This window comes from Propithecus coquereli, unplaced genomic scaffold (assembly GCF_000956105.1).
Source record: "Propithecus coquereli isolate 6110/MARCELLA unplaced genomic scaffold, Pcoq_1.0 Scaffold19, whole genome shotgun sequence".
Taxonomy (NCBI): Eukaryota; Metazoa; Chordata; class Mammalia; order Primates; family Indriidae; genus Propithecus; species Propithecus coquereli.
Window position 1 is genome coordinate 7,136,144 of NW_012143856.1, and position 10,129 is coordinate 7,146,272.

A 10,129-nucleotide genomic window follows, 5' to 3' on the forward strand; every position below is an offset into this window, starting at 1 on the left:
TCGAATGCCCAGGACCCAAGAGGTTGTTGAGGAATGTTGGTTGAATTGGATTGACTTAATCTTTAAAGGGATTGTCATCTATACTTCTGGAAATGCTGTTCTTCAATGATATATTGGACTTTGAAGTTCACTATCAATTTTGATCAATACATCTCTCTATTACTCAAGAGTTGATCTATTATTTAAGTAACAAGAATTAGGTCCAACACCTGCATCCTTACCTTCTTTTCTTTAGTGTCATTCCTTTTACAGTGATGTTGGTTTAGAACACAAAGATAAAAATTAAGAGGTGAGAAATCACAGCTGGGCCTGAAGGCAGTTTGAATTTTGAAAATCTAGATTAGCTATTTTAAATTTCATGCATTGGAAGTATCTTTTTCACACATGACCATGTCCCCGGTATAAGCCATTTCAGTCATTGGTCAATTTTAGGAGAGCTTTAGGGAAAATATTATATTGATTGCTAATAAGTTTTATTTTGAAATTATTCATTATTGATTTAAACTAATGTCTTCTGATAGTGGGTAAAAGACATGTGTTCACACAGATGTCATCACATCTGAAAGTTTCTGGATCTCTGATGTTTCAAAACTAAGCCCTGATACTAAGTATCATATGACACTTGGTAACTGGTTATGTGTACCATGAAAATTATTTATAATGATAATACTTTATAATTGTTGAATATAAACTCACACATTTAACCCTTTACTTGATAAGACATTTAATTGCCTTATTTCATGCAATCATCTTCACAATTACCACATGAGAAAGGTATCATTATTGTCTCCATCTCAAAGATAAGGAAACTGAAGTGTAGTAATTTAAGTGACTTACCCAAGTTCGCACAGCAAATAAATCCTGGTCTCCTAAACTTCTTAGATTGTGAGCCTCACTGCTACAGATACACATCTATATAGAAGGGCTTTAGGATACAGCCTTTGTCACAGCTATTTCAGACCCCAGACAACACTGCTAGAGAACTGATTTGTTTAGGATATGCAAAACGTCCATGCAATTTGTCTCATGTATTTCTCCACATCTTGACCTTCGTGATGGCCATGCAAAAAGAAGGTTCTTCCAGTAGCTGTGGTAAATTACTAATTATTTATCCTACAATATAAATTGTTCTAACTAATTTTTAGTAAATGAAGCCAGCTAGTTCAACACGTTTCAAAATAATCTTATTAGCTTAGGTTGTGAGGCAAATCTTAGAGTATAGTCTAATTAAACTGCTTTTGGAACATACAAACAACCTATCTTCATTGTCCCTGAAACTGCTGATTACTGGTAATTCACTCTTTACATAATGGAACCTGGTTTTCTCTGCAGAGCTGAGAGATTTTGAAGAGTTAATGGAAGAACCAGCCTGCTAAAGTACTTTAATACGTTTATTTATAACAAAATCTACAATTACATTCATTCTTATTTGAAGAAAAAAATAGACTTTAAAAAAAAACTGGGGTCTTATAAGGGGCCTAATTTCTAACAAAAAGAGCAATAGGTATTTGATAATTTTTCAACTGGCTAAACATATTTACTGAACTTATTCAAAACTTAATCCAAGCATTTGGAGAAACCTATAAAAAAATGTGCCAAACAAGGCTTCCCTTTATTGATCAAGTCATGATACACAAAAAATAAGAAACATATACATAGGATTTGTCTATTACTTTCCTAAAATTACTATTTATCATGCAACATTCTCCAAAATTAATTGCTCGTCCCATCCCTAAATAAGTTTTTAGCATGATACTCTCAATATATGGAATTTTAAATTTTATTTATAAGTGATAGACATGTCCCACTCTATGGAAAAATTTTGTACAACATAAAACATGTACTAATATAGAATTTTAAAAGGATTACACAAACCTATTATAAATCATTATTTATTTTATTTTTAATTATACTGAAAAATAAAAAGATGCTCACGTTTCAAATGTCTGCCAGCCAAGTGTCCACTTACTGTCATTAACTGGTGTAAAAGACAGTGCATGAGGTTAGGATGAGATTTTTCACTAACAGTAGCTGGAAAAAATTCCTGTTTCAATGGTCTTCTTGATAATTTTAACTTTTTTGCTGACATCTTGACATATACCATTAGGTTATCATTGTTACTTCAGAATATGACTGAGAAAGCACTTGCACAAGGAGTTGTAGAAATGTTTGTTCCGCCATTTTCTTGTTCTTTGCTTTTGCTTTCATTAATAGTATTATCTCTCATTTGCAGCTTCCTTGCTGGAAGCTTCTTAACTACTTGTCTATTTGGTAAGAGTGAGTTTAGTTTAAACTGGGTGATATAATATGCAAGTCCATGTTATCAGGTGCACAAGTGCAAATTCATTATCACGGGCAGAAAGAGAACAGACGGTGCACCATTTTCCAGCCTGTGGCACGGTGGCACACCCATCTGCCCTTAGGATGCCTCGCATACATGATTGTTACCTTCTGACACAAGGACCTAGCGAGTACCAGTATCCAGCCATATTAATTAATAAATGCATAATAGATTGAAATAAATCATAGACTGAAATAAATACGAATAAATCGTTGTTTCCTTATTGTTTTTAAAGATAAGAACTGTGAATTAAAGTTTCAATTTTCTGTTCCAGAACCCCAATAGGACCAGAAAACAGAAATCTCTTTCTATAGTACATATATGGAAATCTAGGTTACCTGTGATACTAATGTCTTGTTTGAGGGCTTACAGACAAGACTAGGGGAGAAAGAGGTAAACTTGTCCCTAGGGACTCTTTTGTATTTTCTGAATATTGAATCATGTAACTGTAGAATTCATTAAAAAATAAAATTAAACATGAAAAAGTAGGCCAGTTCTGGGAGAGGAGAAAGAGAAGAGGAAGAAGAGGAGGGGGTGAAAAAGTTGTTTCCACAAACACAGTAGCAAAGCCAACCAAGTGGCCTGACTAGGTTTTTTAATGATGTGTTTGGATAACAATACTCAGATCTCATGCCGGGTTCATCTGGTTCCATAAGAGAAGTTTTCTTCGCCCCCACTCTCAAATTTACTGCAGCACAGTCTTTAAATTGGTATGAATATCCAAAGCATCAGGTGAAATACTTAAGACTATTTAAAATATTAATTGTATACAGCACAAAGTTGATAAATATAAGTGAAGAAAGACTATGGCTAGATGTACTCAAATTGTAGCTAGATCATGCCCTACAATAGTCAAAGGTTATTTTTACCTAGAGTTTAAGCAACTAAAAAGCTCAGAATTTTTTTCCCAATTTTAGAATATTTCTCATCTTCAGACAAATCTGGGGCCCAGAAATGTTGACTTGTTCACGGTCATAGCCAATGAGTGGTGAAGCTGGAATTTGACCCAGGCACTCTTGCTCCAAAGTCCATACTGGTAACCAGCATGTCGTAGAATAAGGATATCATATCTACTTTGTAAAATAATTATAGGATTAAAATAATTAGCCTATGTATATAATGTGCCTAGTACAGTGCTTGGCTTACTATAAATAATCCATACATTGGAGTTTTCATGATGGGAGAGAGAATGGAAATGCATTCCATTTTCAGTCAAATGGGCCTATGTAGGAGCTACCTCTGACACTTTCTATCTGCCTGAATTTGTACAAATTCCTTAGTCTATCTCTTTGGCAATACAGGGATAATAAATCCTGTATGCTGAGTTGAGAAAAGTTTAAAATAAGGTTAAAATATAAGCAATACCTGGTAAGTATAAAAATTATAGATATTATTACTGCTATTGTTGGAAAGGGACATAATTCAAATGCTTTACATTTTTATTGTTTTTTTTTTTTTTACATTGAGAGTGCTTTAGAATTATATTCATCAATTAGTATCAGGAATTTGTTTATCAAAAGAGAAGTAAATAATTCCATTGCATGTTTAGGAATCAGTTCAGATTATGTAGGATCTGCATGATATAATTGATGTTCATAATAGCAATCTCCCAGATAGTATAAAACCCAAAGCAAATTTTGAGTTATTTTAAAAAGTATTTTTTTAATTTATTTATTCAATATATGTTGAGTGTCTTTGTGTGTACCGGGCACTGTTCTGGGCTCTGAGTATACAGCATTGAACAATAAACCAAAATCCCCTGCCCTCATGGAGTTTAAAATCTAGTGCGAGAAGAGAGCCTATACACATAATAAATGAGTGAAATATGTAGCATATTAAAAAGTGATGAGTGGCAATGGGGATGATAAAGCAGGGAAGAGGAATAAGGTGTGCAGGGAGTCAAGGGTTGTTGATATCTTAAGTTGGGTTGTTAGAAAATGTCCCTCTGGAAATTTAATATTTGAATAACAATCTAAAGTGGAGAAAGCAAGGTCTGTGACTATCTGGAAAAAGAGTCACCAGGCAGGCAGGAAGGCAAGTGCAAAAGTCTGAGTCAGACATAATGGGGGAACCTCCAGGTGGCCAGAATGATCAAGGGAACACAGTGGGCGACAGAAACACAGATGTAACAATTAGGCACAGGCCCTTCTACATTGGTGTAAGGATTCATGTTTTGAATTCAAATTAAATTGGATTGAATGTTGCAGGCTCTGAATAGAAGAGTCATATAAACTAATTTTAACAAAATCACTCTGGTAGTTGTGATGAGACTAAAAGAAATAGGGAGAATATGTAGGAGGATTTTGCAATCATGCAGACGACAGATGATAAGGGTTTGGTTGCCATTTGTTAGCAGCAGAGGTTGTGAAAAGGACCTGAGGAGGGGAAGTGTTTTGAAAGTAGAGTCAACAAAATACACTGATGGACTGATGTGGAATGTGAGAAGAGAAAACTGGAATGAGCAGATTTTAGGGTAAGATCAAAATCTCAGTTTTCCACATGTCAAGTTTGATATGCTTATTAGCCATCCAAGGAAGTATGTTGATTCGGCAGTTGGTTATGTGTTTGTAGAGGTCCCAGTGGAGATATAAATATGTTAAATACAGCTAAATATTAGATCTATGAATATTTCATTTTAATTTTATACAAATTGCTCACCAGGTAAAATGAGCATAGGAGCTCTTCTTTAAATAGAACAGTAAATTAAACAGTTCCCTTTACTCGCCAGTCAATGTCGATAAATTATGAGGCTAACAACAGAAAACCCACAAAAACATCTGGGCATCACCATTTCTGTATTAAATTAAACCGATATTTAAGAATAAAATCACCATATTTTATTTTTGCTTGTTTAATGACCTTAAAACAAGAAAAAGGGGCACTAAAGTGTGTGCCTCCCAAATAACAGATTAAAACACAAGTCAATCAAACACTGAAGAAAAACTCTTAAATCTAATTAAAATTTGAAAAAGCCCACAGAAGCAATAAAACTCAGGTAATAGTTTGATTAATATTTAGCAGATTAATAACATGCTAACCGATGTACCAAAATGAAGTCTATTTCAGTATCTTGTGTCTGTGTGTGTGTACATGTACAAACTAACAACATGCACAAGGCACCATTCTCAAAGCAGAGGATTTCATCGCTTTGTTTCAATAGTCCCATTCCATGAAATCCAGCTAAATTCAATAAGGATATACTAACCCCTATTTCTCTATATCTCTAGTCATGTATTTCTAGTTCCTAGAATGCCTGTCTCCTAGGCAAATCCACATACCATAATTCCGCTCATTCTTCAGAGTCCTTTCCCTTCATGAATTCTTTCCTGAACTTTCTAAGTGTATGTAATATCCTCCAACTCTCCGGAGAACCTTTGAGCTTTTTGAAATGCTCTATTAAAAGTACCTAGAAAAGTGACTGGCAGAAAGTAGGCACTCAAAAAATATTTATTGAACAAGTGAGTAAATAAATGAATTTAAAAACAAAGTATATTTTATCTTCTTTTTGTAATTATCAATGAATATCATTACACTAAGTGCTCTGAGAAGGCCTGCAGTAAGGACATCCATTTAACTTTGGCTTTTCCAAGCTTATTTGACCTCCGTATTCTTTTCTCTCCCAGCCTACTTAGATGAACTCTTTCTGGGAAGCATGCTACCGGTAATGCAAAAATGCAGGGATGGGGTACTAATGCACTAGAAAAATTCACATTTTAAAAATATGGCCACTTTGTAATTTTAAAGTTCAATCCAAATAGTGATGGCCTAGGGTTTTTGTTACAGTCTGTATATCATCACAAAAATATTTATAATCTCTAAATATCTAAGCCTCTCTCTGTATGCACATGATGCATTAGTGGTGTAAGATAAGAAGAAAATAAGCATTTCTCTGGACTGTATTGGGGGTAAATTCCTAGAATGATAAATCAGCAGTCATTAGAAGTGATTAAAGGAAGGTAAATCAGAATTGATTTGGAGTTATATAACCAAAGCAAGACAATTGCTACAAACTCTCATTCAATTATGTCTATAGTGTACAGGCAGCAGAAATTGAAGATGTCTCAAGATAACTATGATTCATTACTTTTAGCTTTTTAAGTGAGATTTCCCTGCTAAGTAGTCAAACTAAAAGTTTGAATTGCTGTGTTCTACAATTGAAGAAAAAAGAAGTTGGGGGGAAAAAGGAAAAGAAAAAGAAAAAAGTAGAAATAAGAGAGAAAATTTGCCACATTTTTCAATGTCATTATTCTTATGGAGTAGAGGTCCACAAACTTTCTAAAAAGGGCTGAACATTAAATACTTTAGACTTTGTTAACTATGTGGTCTCCATTGCAACCACTCAACTCTGCCATTGTAGCACAAAAGCAGTCAATGCACTAAAGAATGGACATGACTGTGTTCCTATAAAACGTTATCTACAAAAACAGACAGCTGGTAGGATTTGGTTTATAAGGAATAGTTTGCTGACCCCTGCTGTAGAGGACAAAATCTCCCCAAGCTACAGTGCTAATTGTCTGTGAAGGAGTGTGTGCCCTCTAGTACTCTGAGATTTAAAGAGGTTTCTAAAAGTAATCTTTTCTTACATTTGGTCAACGTTAGCGTTGTAAGTTCTCATTGTGATATCATTTTTTTAGCCACTTTGTTGGTTTAACACATTCCAACACAAAGACTCTTCTTAAACACAGTCACAGATTAACACAGAGTAACTCATTCATTTTTTCACTCCTATCAGGGAGGAGTGAAATGGTGACCAATAATTTTCATTTAGGAAATTTTTGGAAGGGTGAAGCAGAGAAAGGGTAGCTGAGGGGCTTCAAGGCCTTTTTTGAAATTTCAGTCTAGTTGGAAAAGCACCAAGTGAAGGGCAGGTACACACGGGAGAAAGACAGGGCTTGCCAAATTTAGACCTTATCAATTCAGTTTCCCTAACACTGTCTCTGGTATTTCCATAGAATTTGATTTGGGCTCACTCGCTATTTCTGTAAACAGATATGCAATGTTATTTGTGAAGTATCTTTGGGGATAAGAGAGGGGAGATGCGGAGAGTAGAAATTTGTGCTCTATTTGGCATTTGGAGGTTTTTTTCTTACTCTCTTACATATTGAGGACACTAAATAAATGTTTAGTGCACTGAATTATCTCACTTCCACTTCTAAAGACAGGAAAATTTCTCCAAGTTCTTTTTTAGCCTTTCCTCTCTTGATGTATTTCTATTTTATTGCTTTCTTTTTGATTCTTGCTCCTTCATCCTAATGACCAAAGTGGCAAAAGTCTGGGGAAAAGAGAGAGAGAAAGGCAATAGGACATGGTTAGGTATGAGGGACTGAGGGATAAGAACAAGAAATAGGACGATTTTGACTTTCCCTCATTGTATTCAAAACCTCTCATGAAACAAAACATATGACTTTAACCTACAGAAATAAGCAACATGTTTACTTTAAAATATCTTAGCAAGCATCAGAAAATATTATTACTTATTTAATTTGAAGAAAAGAAGCACTCCAATAAAAGGTTAGAAGAATTTCTTTCTAAATGTAATTTTAATATGTATAAAAGAGTATGAAAATCTGCCTATGCTTTACTATGAACAATTTTCAACTTCTCAACCTTTTAGTGTCATCATTATGCAACCGAATTTGTAAATTCTTTGTTAAATGATACTGTCTTTTTGTGATCAAAGTAAATTAAATGCAGACTCCACAAACCATGTACATTAACAAGTACAAGTTTCTGGTATAAAATTTATATTGTATCAATTCAAATTCATCTTGCCTGACTAATGAAAACATAAAGGGTGCTCAGTTAATAAAATATCTTGTAAGAAAGTAAGTGTCATTCATTTCAAAAAATGATCTAAATTCACTGAACATAATCATATGTTTATAAATGCTTGGAAAATGAAGTTCTTTGCTTAGCATTTCATACAGAAATTCATTACAGTGAATATGAATATTATTTATAATATAAATAAAATGTGAAGGGCTAATCTGGAATGCCAACAAAAATATGATTCATAATTCTCCTATTTTTCTTAGTTTCAAGTTTCTCGAATGATCTATCATGCCCTCCAACTTACAATACTTAGAACTAGAAGCGATACAATGTAGCCCTGAAAATTAGTAAGTCCAGATTTTCATCATTAACTACAAATCCCTTTTCATATGCTTGCATATGTTTCCATTTTATTTTTAATATTTTTCTCTAGGTTGAATTTGGAGCTTTCCCCTCCCCATTTTTACACAGTGTGTAACACTTAGTAATGAGCTAAAAGAATGCATGTACTAAATACAATAACAGATCCAATTTAATTATCCTGTAATGCTTTTGACCCGTCTGATGTGATCTGAAGAAATGTGTTTTCACTTGGCGCACACGTTTGCTCCAGCAGCTAGACAGTAACACCACTGAACTTTTAAGATGAGAGACTTCATCTTCCCTTCAATTGGCAAAGAATTTGTAAGCAGATAGAAAGGACTTAAAGAGGTCATATCACTCTTTCTTGTCATAATGACACATAAGGGTAATCATCAGATGAATCCCAAAAGAAGCTCTTCTCCAAGAAAATGATCCAAAAGGTGCTTGATGTGTGTATGTGTAAAGCCAAAAAAACCACAAGAAAATTAATGCTAAATGACCTTGTGAAATCTATTACATCTTCTAATCTGATCTCACTAACCAGACCCCAAGAGCCTCAACAAACGGGTCATGAACATTATTCTCTAATGACCTGATTCACCATTGTCAACAAAGGTGACATTGAAATCAGAACAGCATTTCTATATCCTAACACCAGTGATAAAACAGATTCCCTTCACTTCTGCAGTGATCTATGTATGAGTATGTAACACGGTTTCATTAGTGTCAGGCTGTGAGCATTTTCACTCTCATGACACTTTTACTTCTTATAATGTTCACCTAGTTTTTCTCATCTCTCTGATTGCTCAGTCCTCTCAATACTCTAAAGCTTGTCACAAATACAACCTTATACACGAGATTGCCCTACCCGGAAGTAGCTTTCCATTTCTCAATCTTTAGAACATCTATTATAACACACACTTAGTACCTTGAAAATATTATATATTTCATTTAAACATTTTACCAGTATAAATTTTATCTTTCCAACTAATGGGAATTGCATTTGATTCAAGATTCTATCTTGATGCATGTATGGGTTTTGCAGTAGATCATTTGAATGGTTACAACACGATGTTTTAAACAGGCATTTTGAAGGGCAAAAAGGGGGAGGAAATGTTTATACCAATGGTTTTAGTTTCAATCCCTTTATAAGTACTTGACAACAGGTAGATCTAAGCTGATTGATAGAATGGGAGTGCATCGCTATAGTTAGAGGAAGTTGTTCAAAGAGAAAAATGCTGAAGAATTCTCAGAACAACTTTCTTTTTCACAGTTCGTATGTCTCTGCAAATGTTTAGAGGTTTTGTTTTCCTTTCTTGCTCTGGGTGTTTGATTTGTATAAATTTTCAATCTTTGTTGTTTAACCTATAGCCATTTTGAACATTGGTAACTTCATAAACAGAGTTAGATTTATGTAGAACATAAACCAAACTTTTAATTATTATTTCCTTCTTTCTACTCTAAAATTCCACTAAAGACTAACCATAAGCTTTTTAATGGTGTATCCATCTATCTCTATTATGTACAGAAATATTTACAAGAACAATGGTTTCATAGATCTTCCCATCAAAATACAGAACAATCAATGGCCTGACCTCTCAGGTTTCCAATTTATATATTCTGGAAACAGTCTTCCTAGGAATGCTTAAATTT